We start from the raw sequence: 10,424 nt of genomic DNA, 5'->3' as shown, positions 1-10,424 counted from the left end.
TTTCATTTCCCGCTCTACACTCCACCAAAACCTCCCTTCATTAAAAATCTTAGGAAGCGGTCACTAATCTCGCGCGCTCTTTCAGCAGAAAGCCAAAACTCAGAAACTGTCGTTGTCGATCATTCCCTCACCCCTTGTGTCGCGGCGCAGCCGGTTACTCTCGCTCACGTTGTCGCGGCTGCCGGTCACTCTCACTCACGCCGGCTATCTATCTCGTCACCCAGGTATTCCCTATTCTCTTCTGTTTTACCACCAAAATCATAGGCATTTTCCCCCTTAAATTAGTCTAATAATACCACACATGTTTTTGTTTTGATTTCTTGTTTATGTCATCTATTCGGGGGCGTCAATTGTGTTTTTGGTGTTTTGGATTTCTCAGAGCATCGATGGGTACTAGAAAGTAGAAAATCCTAAGACAAGACTTCGATTGACGAGAATGAGATTCGGATTACAAGCATGACTCTGCTACATCACTTACAACATGACTCTGCTCCAGGTGTTTCTCTATATTTATTGGGTTATTTCATTGCTAATTGTTTGATTTTGCTGAAATTATGTCACCTGTTACATACACTACTTTGTCCTTTGAATTCTCTTTTCAAGTTTTGGGGATGGTATTTTTACGTGCTTGTGTTTATTTCATTGTTTAGAATGTAGATTGAATGTTAACATCGTGTTGCGGTCCTTGCAGATACTCATTAATACGTTATAATGATTTTTATTTTTTACCGATGAACCTTAAATTATAAAAGATTATGTGAAACAAATTTTTGAATGTGCATTGGTGTATTGGATGGCTCAATTTGTTGCTGAATATGACTAGTAGTGATTCATGGTACTTAATCTTGAATGTCATTTCTAAACATAAAAGTCAATAAGATTTTCTTCCTGTAATTTTTTAGCTCTTTTAAATCATTCAACCTGCTCTATCTTTTCTATTTTTTTTTTTTTATCATTTAAGTTCATGTGATCCTAAAAACAATTAGGAATCTCGGCCAACTTATTAATAAATCTATTTTTAATTAAAAGGTTCACCAAGACCTTTTTGTCATGAAAGTATCTATGATCGGTTTTGGCTTGCGGTTGCTGTGGGTTGCATTTAACGACGTGTTGTGAGTTTGTTATCCTTCTTTATCATCTCTTTTAATTCCTTCTGTTTGAAAGGGGCCAATTCTTTTTGGCTAATTCCTTTGCAAGTGTAAATTAGTTTGATTGGTTGTTGTTGAGAAGGTACTGGTTCTTCTTTTTCACTGTTTTGGGACTTGCCTTGACTTGATTTAAAAAGTGCCTGATTTAAACTTTTCTATGTTGCTAGAATGCTGATTTTAGGTGTAACAATACATAAGCCAAAGAGAGTAATAAGGTAAGGCTTAATAGTAGTCTTTTGCATGCATCCATAAATCTGTTGATATTAGTGAAATCTTTATGAATATGATTGATGAAAGGGGTGCATTGCTACAGTCATACAATTTGACTTGCAAATTATGGATTCTGGCACTACAAATCTATTTGTGCAGTTAACTTCTAACACTATATTCTTGCTGGTTTAGGATAATGATGATGACTTGCAAAAGAAGGGTCAGCCTTTCCTTAGTTCTTCTCTCCGATCTTACTGAAGGTGCCACCCACCGTTTCTCATCGAGCAACTAACGCCTATTTATTCACCAAATAATCTTATTTCTTCTCATGCAGGCCTTTACCATAACTTTCTTTGGTGTATACGGGGATAAGAGTCAGGCAAGCACATATCACTAAATTTCTGGCTATTTTGACTAGTCGAATTATAGTGCTCCTTCTTTCTCATTTAGCAATGAGTAGGATAATTTTGCAGCTTGCTACAATAGGCTTGGCTGCTGAAGAAAATCCTTTAATTTGGTGTAGTTCTTGGTGGAATCCTGTAAGCTCATTATTTTCCAAGTAAATGATAATCATTTGTTTGGTTTTCTTCTTTTATTGTACAAAATTTTTTATGCCTTCAATATCAATTTTTCTACTAGGCTCCACCTCCTTGTAGAAGGGCTCCGGCAGATTCTGCCATTGCTATTGAGGTGATGTCTACTAAACAAAATGAAAATGCAACAAATGAAGGTCGGTCGCCTTTAACATTTGTACAGAGGCTTGCTGCATCAGTAAATGAAGTTCCTGCAGATCCGAGCATTTCACAGAAACATGTATATTGCACAGAGATGTCAACTGCTCAAACACGAAAACTTATTTTTTTTTATTTTTTTTCTTTCCTTTTATTTCTTTCAAATAAAATACTTCGAATTGTATGTCTCTTAATGTATCTATCATTAGATGTGATATAGGTCAGGATTGTATTTTATAATTTATCATATTTGGCTCATATAATGTATGGTATGACATTTTATATTTATATAAAAATTGTGATAAAAAAATATTGTTCATATATAATATACATTTTACCTACGCTTATTTATAATATTTATAAATAATATTTTTTTTTCTAATATTCAGCTATTTGAAAAATAAATTACCTACACATAATTTATAAGATTTACATAAATGTTTGATGATTTACCCACACATAAATATTGTCACGTGTAAATACCACGTCATTTCCACATCATCATTGCATTATATCGAAAATATCTTTTCCCGCACATAAAAGATATAATTGGTGTAAATACCACGTCATTTCCACATCATCATTGCATTATATCGAAAATGTCTTTTCCCACACATAAAAGATATAATTGGTGACATATGTATGTGTAGGTAAATGTTTGGTGATTTACCCACACATATATACATGTGTGGATAAAACATTTTCTTTACAAAGTTTTATCCACACTTGTTGACATTTGACTTATGTGTGGGTAAATAATTATAGTGACACATAAATATACTTTTAGCCATCAGCCATCTAGAACCATTTGTGGTGGAGCACAATGATGAATCAAAATGATGAGACTAGTATGATTCAGTCACTCAAATTCGTCTAAAATACAACATTACAAAGTAAACATTAATAATAATAAGGGTTAATTGCCTGTAAATCCAGAACGTATTCTCGGAATTGGTTTTTGCTCATATTTTAAAATATCTACTTTTAAATACTTAACCTTTCATTTTTGTCTCGTTTTTGTCCGATCATTGATTTTTTCTTACGCCGGCGCCGAAAATGACACGGTGGCAGCCAAAATTGATGCGGTGGCAGTCGAAAATTGACGCTCAGGCTATTTTTGACATGTGAAAAAAAAACTTAAAAAAAGAAAAGAAAAAAAAAAACAACCCACATCATCATCTCTCCCAACCTCCCACACTCCCAAACCCTAATTCTCATCCGCCCTACCCGCCGCCGCCACCACCGCCGGCAACAGCGACACCCCTCCACTGCCGCACCACCACGCCTCTAAAAAGCAAAATGGCACCAAATAACAGATTCGAAACCACCAAGAAAAAAGCGAGACAAAAAGGAGACAAAGCAAACCCAGTCACATGCACTGTAAAACACCCCTGCATCGTCTCCCCCACCCGTCGCTGCCGCCCCCTGCTACCACCACTACCGACGCGACTTCTACACCTACGGCGGCGAATTCTTCATCCTCCGCCGCCATAGTTCGCAACACCGGCGCCCAATCCCCTCAATCATCCTTCGCGCTCAAATTCACCCCTTCCATTTCCCGCCGCACCCCCTCAATCTCCTACGCGTTTCCCAAGATAGCGGCTACGGCTGTGGACAAGAAAGTCGACGTTTCCTCATCTTACCACCGCCGCATCGAAACAAAACAAAATCAAAACATACACAAAAATCAAAACACACCAAAATCACCATCGACACAGACACACTAAAATCGAGCAAAATCAAGGCGCATATGGCCTGAATTCGGCTTCGTCACTTCGTGAAACTACCGCCCTCGTCTAAAATCCTACGAGGCAATTTCCTTGACCCACACAATTGCTCTTCTCATTGCGATCGTTGTCTGCCTCTCTTCTCAATTTCTCTGAATCACGCATAATCGAGGCAAAAGAGAGAGGCAGGGGGCGGCGGGTGGAGAAGAAATTAGGGTTTGGGGGTTGGGGGGAAGGGGAAGACGATGGGTAAGGGAGGAGGGGAGTTTTTCTTTTTTTAAAAAAAAGTTTTTTCCACATGTCAAAAATAGCCTAGGTGCCTTTTTCCGGCTGTCACCGTGTCATTTCCGGCGCCAGCGTAAGAAAAAATCGATGATCGGACAAAAACGAGACAAAAATAAAAGGTTATGTATTTAAAAGTAGATTTTTTAAATTAGGAGCAAAAACCAATTCCGAGAATACGTTATGGATTTACAGGCAATTAACCCTAATAATAATAATAACAATAATAATAATAATAAATTAAAAATTGAAGTAAAGTTTACATAGGCATATCGATTAAAGTTCGAACCCTTTAAAAAAACGATTTGACTACTCATTCTTGTTTCAAACCTTTATGGTAATTCTTGCTAATTAACCAAACCCATTTTATTTTATAAAATATCTAATTAGTTAAATATAAGTTGTTACAATAATTGGTTATTTCTCTTAATAAAATTCGAACATTATACAATAAGTATTAATAACACATACTTCCTCCGTCTCACAAAAACATGAACAATTGAGAGTGACACGAGTCTTAAGAAATGTTAGTTGAGAGTTATTGTGAGTGAAAAATGGATCTCACTTTATAAAGTGTTGTGAGAGTAATGAATTAATTGAGGAAAAGTAGTGATGGATCATGATGATTTTTTTTGAATAAGTATGAAAATGAGAGATAAAAATAAGGGGATATTGTACAAAAATGAAAATGTTCATATTTTTGTGAGACGCCCCAAACTGGCAAATTGTTCATATTTTTATGAGACGGAGGGAGTAATATATATAAATACTCGATGATTAACCATTATCATCTTAAATCCTCATAGTAATTAATACTCACTAACTCTCCGAACTCATTTCGATTAATAAAGTGGTTATAATAATTTATTATTTGTCTAAATAAAATCCAATCATTATAAAGTAAACATTAGTGATAAATAGTATAAATATAAAACATGTGAGATTTCAATTTAAGTATGTTATCCAATTTGTGAAGTTTCCGACAAAATCAATCGATGAATAGATAGAATGAGGCCAGGGAGATAGAATGAGGCGAGGGTTCACCACTCAAAAACCGATTTAGAATGTATATGCATAAAATTGATTTTACTATTGATTCTTATCTCAAACTTGTATAATACACTCACTAATTACTTGACCCTGATTAAGTATAAGTTGTTACACATATTGGTTATTCATCACAATAACAACCAATAACAACCAAATATTACAAAGTAAACATTAATAATAGGCTAAATAACAAAAGATTGAAAATTGAGGAAATTTTCACAGGCATGTCAATTATTGGTAGGACCGGTTTAGAATTCATATGCTCGTACAGGTCTCAAACTGGATTAAAAAATAATTTGACCATTTGTTCTCATCTCAAACATGTAAGGGTTGTTTGGTTACTCGAGATTAAATTGGTGGTGATCGTCGTCTACCACCAAATAATTCCTGCAATCTTACCAATAATTAAATGAGTATAGCAATAATTAAATGAGTATAGCAATAAGCAGGGTCGAACCACAGAGAACGAGTAAATGCACTCAATTTCCTAAAGATCAAGTTTGGTGTAGCAACCACGCCTTAGATTTGAGAGATAGATAAACTAAGAAAACAATAAATAAACTAAAATAACAAATACGAGATAAATCAAGAATAAAACGGATTCGGTTTCGAATAAATCCACACTAGTCACTACTATGATTATAGACGCAAAGATAAATTAATTCTCATGGACCAACCGGTTATAGGGTACCATGAATGCAGTGGACGTACCTCAATTTCACTTACTTTATCGATAGTCAGCTGTAGACGCCAGACCTAACTATTTCCCTTATTAAACACAACCTAGCTGTAGACGCCAGACCTAAATTTAATGTTTCAATAGTATTAAGATGAAGGAACCCAATTTAGACAAATTACCCAAGAAACACAAGTAATAATTCATCTACCAATTTATTCCCTACTACCGATACGATACCTTCGTCACTAATTAGTCCGATTCCAATAATTACGGATTGAGGGAACTAATTGACACTAATCTGAATTAACCCAAGGTGATCAGACTCAAGAAAAAACCAGATTAAAGCACTCTGCTCAGGAAACAAATCAAAATCCAATTAATTAAATCAACTAAACACACAATTAGATTTCACAGATTTTAGACTAATGTTTTATTATTCTCACCAAATCAAGAAAATTAGCCACTCAAAAAATAAAACACAAACAAATCAAATAAAGAAAACATACTAATAATTAAATAAAGTGAAATAAATAAATTATAATAATATCACCAGCAGTACGTACGATAATTCTAACTCAAACGAAATCCAAACTATGAAAGAAAACTAATTGCTATGCGAAATTATTCTTCCAGCCGCTGATCTCCAATTACCGCCGCCAATCTCCTGTCTCGCATCCTAAGCTATGTATTGTCTCCAGTCCAGCCGCCAATTCTCTATGAATTGCCCAAGTCCTAATTCTCTGGGCTAAACAAATAACCAACTTAGATAAAAGCCCAACTAATGTTCAAGTCATAATCAAAGTTTAATAACTCGCGACACTTTATGGGCTTATAACTCTTATTAATCTAATAAACTAAGAATAAATGAATTATAATCGCTTAAAGCTTTGATTCTTGTACTTTTGCCTTCTCAACAATTGCATAAAAAATTCTTCAATTTCTTCTTTCATCTACTTAACTCAATTGATATCGAATTCTTTAATTCCTACACCAAAAATAACCTAATTGTGTTTATCAAATTCTATTAAAGCACAAAATAATCCAAGAATATGAACAACCAAAATAAACACATCAATTGGCCAAAAATTAATCGAGATGCAATTACCCCATGATTGTCCGGGATTAATGTTGTCATAGAAGGAGGTTAAAACTCATATGTCAAGGCTAGTTCTACATGACACTGTCTCGAAATTAAGTACTCCCTCGGTCCCACTCCAAATGTCTCATTTTCTATTTTGGGCTGTCCCACTCCAAATGTCTCATTTCCTTTTTTGGCAATACACTCTCTCTATACTTAATATTTAAACAATTTCCACCAACTCACTTTATCTACTTTATATCCACTTTATATACTTTATACACATTTCTTAATCTTCGTGCCCAAAAGAAAGGAGACATTTGGAGCAGGATGGAGGGAGTATTTGGTATTGTCTGTCCAACTGAACAACCTATCATGAAACTAATAAATCCTATATAATCTTGTTTAGGGTTGTCGATCAGTACGGTATTGGTAAGCCGTACCGAAATTTTTGGTTTACTAATTTCAAAATTTATCTAGTTTTGAATCACCTAAAATAATTTTGAAAACCAACTATCAAAGTGGTTAACCGTATCGGCATTCTAGTAAACCAAAAAATCTGAAAAGTTTATAAAAAATAAAAAAATCAGCTCTTTTTTTCAATACAAAAAATCTATTTTTTTAATAATCAACACAAAAACAATATCATAAAAAAATCATCAATATATCATCATTAAATTATAAACCATGTAAAATGAAATATCAATAATTCATATAATCAACAAATAAATCCTAATTAACAATCATATAATCAAGTTATCAATCAACAAAACAACAAATCTTAATTAACAATTATACTATCATTCTATCAACACAAATAAATTCCTAGTTCACAATCATACCATTAAATCATCAATCAACAGTCCAAATATTCAACATAACAAATAAATCATTCATCAAACATAGACATAGTTTCATAAATGGTTAATTACGCGAAATTCATGAACTTTGGGCCGATTCCCAAGTTTTCCATGAACTTTTTTTTTATCAAATTTTTCCTGAACTTAACCAATTGATCAATTTTGCCATGGTTTTTACCTCCGGTGATGCTCCGGTCTGAGTTGGCGCCTACGTGGCATTAATAGAAACGACGCTGTTTTATAAGAGGGTATTGAAAGACGTCGTTTTGAGCAGAATTCACGTCAAACGACGTCGCTTTATTCCGTAGGGTTAAATAAGATTAACCCTAACATGATTTCACCGCAATTTTATTACATTCACCATTCGCAAAGCTTGACTGCACCTGTTTGGAGAGAAATTGACTTGGGAAAGACGAGACTTTGCAAGAACGCGTCGAGAAGAAGACCCTTTCCAGGAGATATTGAAGACGATATTTGACGATGTTTTTGCAGAATGGGGGACAGGTATATTCCTTTGCCACTGTATAGAATTTGTGAACCCGAGCTTTTTGCCGCCCTTATTTTACTCTGGTGATGTTAGAACCCTAACTTTTTGCTGCCCTTTAATGTGTATATGTGCATGTGTCTGATTCTTTGAATTTTGAGGTGGATTGCAATAATTTTCTTTTTTCTTTTTTCATTTCCGCAGTGACGAATTTGGGTTGTACATCCACCATGGTGGGAAGTTTGTCAGCTTAGGGGTAGGTAGATTGTACTCTGGTGGTGAGGTTACAGGTAGATTCAGATTAGATAATGATAGGTTTGGTTATCTTGACCTAGAGGACGAAATCAAGAAGCTTAGGTATACATCTTGGAGGTGTTTAGCTTTTAAGGTTCCCAGAACATTAGTTTTCATGGATGTGTTGGAAGATGAACAGGTAATGCAAATGATTAAATGTGTTACTTCTACAATTAAGTCCATAAGTGTATATGTAGATGATGGGGAGAAGGGAAAAATGGGGAAGATGAAGGCTGTCACTCAAACCATAACTAAGACAGTAACCAAGACTGTCACTACCACTAAGAGTAGTAGTGACAAGGGGAATGGCAAGGTGAACCAATCTAAAGGGAAGGAGATGGTTGCTCAAATTAAGGGTCCTATTATGGTGGTGGAGGAGCAGAATGTGGAGACAGAGGCAACAAAGGGTAAGGAAAAACTAGATTTAGTCACACCTATTTTAGGGATGGATGACCTGTATGATACAGATGAAAATGATGATGATTATGTTCAAGAAGAAGAGGAGTGGAATCAAAGGATCCTTTGGGTGATGAAGAACTAGGGTCTGGAGATGAAGAGTATGAACAGGCACGGACAAATGTGAGGGAGAGTATTGGTGTTGTAGGTGATATGGAATCAGTTAAGGGGACTGAAGAAGAGAGGTTATCAGAATATGAGGATTCTGATAAAGAAGGGGATGTCAGTAGTGACTCTGATGGTGAAATTGTTAGGATAAAACACCCTAAACCTGAGTATGATCCGATGGGAGATATTGCAGACTTTAAACTAGTCTTAGGCATGCGCTTTGAGGAATGAGATGCATCAATGGAGACTCTAAAAAGTGAAAATGCATTGGCATATGATGATTTGCTTGCAAGAGACCCTACCAGGTTTTGTAAAGCATTTATCTCTACATGTTCTGTGAGTGATATGGTGGACAACAATGTGTCTGAAACTTTTAATGGCTACATTCTTAGAGCTAGGGGGAAGCATATTATACATATGTTAGGTTGAGGGAGAGACAATATAAGAAGTTAGAGCATGTAAATAGTGTCATTGATTCCATTGCACCTGCTGTTAGGAAGAAGCTTGAGAAATTGAAATCACAAGCTAGATTTTGTACTTCTCACCCTGGTCTAGGAGGTAAGTTTGAAGTCTCAAACAGAGATGATAGGTTTATTGTTTCTCTTTATGAGAGGACATGCAGTTGTAGGGCTTGGGAGATCACATGTATACTTTGTATACATGCTGTGTCTGTGATTCATTTCATGAAGGAGGATCCAGCCGAGTATGTGCACAAATACTTGAGCATAGAAACCTATCCGAAGGCCTACTCATTCCCACTTGAGCCAATCTATGGTGAAAGGCTATGGCCAAAGGCCACTGGATATCCAGTCGAGCCCCCACAAGTGAGGATCATGCCCAACAGGCCAAAGAAGAAGAGGAGAAGAGACAAGGATGAGCAGGATCCCAAGAACCCTTCAAGGTTGAGAAAGACTGGTGCAATCATGACATGTCAAAGATGTTTACAGGTTGGGCATAACTCAAGGGGATGTAAAAATGATAAAGTAGAGAAACATGATGGTGAGAAGAGAAAGCGTGGTAGACCAAGAAAATACCCGCTGCCTGAACCTACAGACCCTACAGAGGCTGCATCAGGAGGAAGGGGCAGGAGCAGGGGCAGGCCCAAGGGCAGTGGAAGTGGGCGGGGTAGGGGAAGTTGCTAGGGCAGAGATATTGCAATGGAGAGACAAGAGGTATGCTCAAATACTACTTAAGTTTCTTTACCTATTTCCCGCGAGTATTTTATCTTTATGTTGATATTCTCAATTCATGTAGGCAAGCAAAGGAATTGGACACTATATTGGTGAAGAAACAGGCAACTCATATGTTGCCATTGGA

General features: G+C 36.0%; 1 long non-coding RNA gene across 1 annotated transcript; it reads left to right on the top strand.

Annotated features, from left to right (window-relative positions):
- Positions 1–2,385, top strand: LOC131011757 (uncharacterized). The gene is made up of 6 exons (XR_009097101.1): positions 1–224; positions 380–496; positions 1,316–1,363; positions 1,551–1,618; positions 1,693–1,897; positions 1,998–2,385. It is a non-coding gene; the product is annotated as an uncharacterized LOC131011757 (long non-coding RNA).
- Positions 2,386–10,424: the final 8,039 nt, after the last annotated feature.

This window comes from Salvia miltiorrhiza, chromosome 2, assembly GCF_028751815.1.
Source record: "Salvia miltiorrhiza cultivar Shanhuang (shh) chromosome 2, IMPLAD_Smil_shh, whole genome shotgun sequence".
Classification (NCBI taxonomy): Eukaryota; Viridiplantae; Streptophyta; class Magnoliopsida; order Lamiales; family Lamiaceae; genus Salvia; species Salvia miltiorrhiza.
The sequence above is the reverse complement of the archived record's forward strand: the minus strand, read 5'-3'. Positions and strand labels throughout refer to the sequence as shown.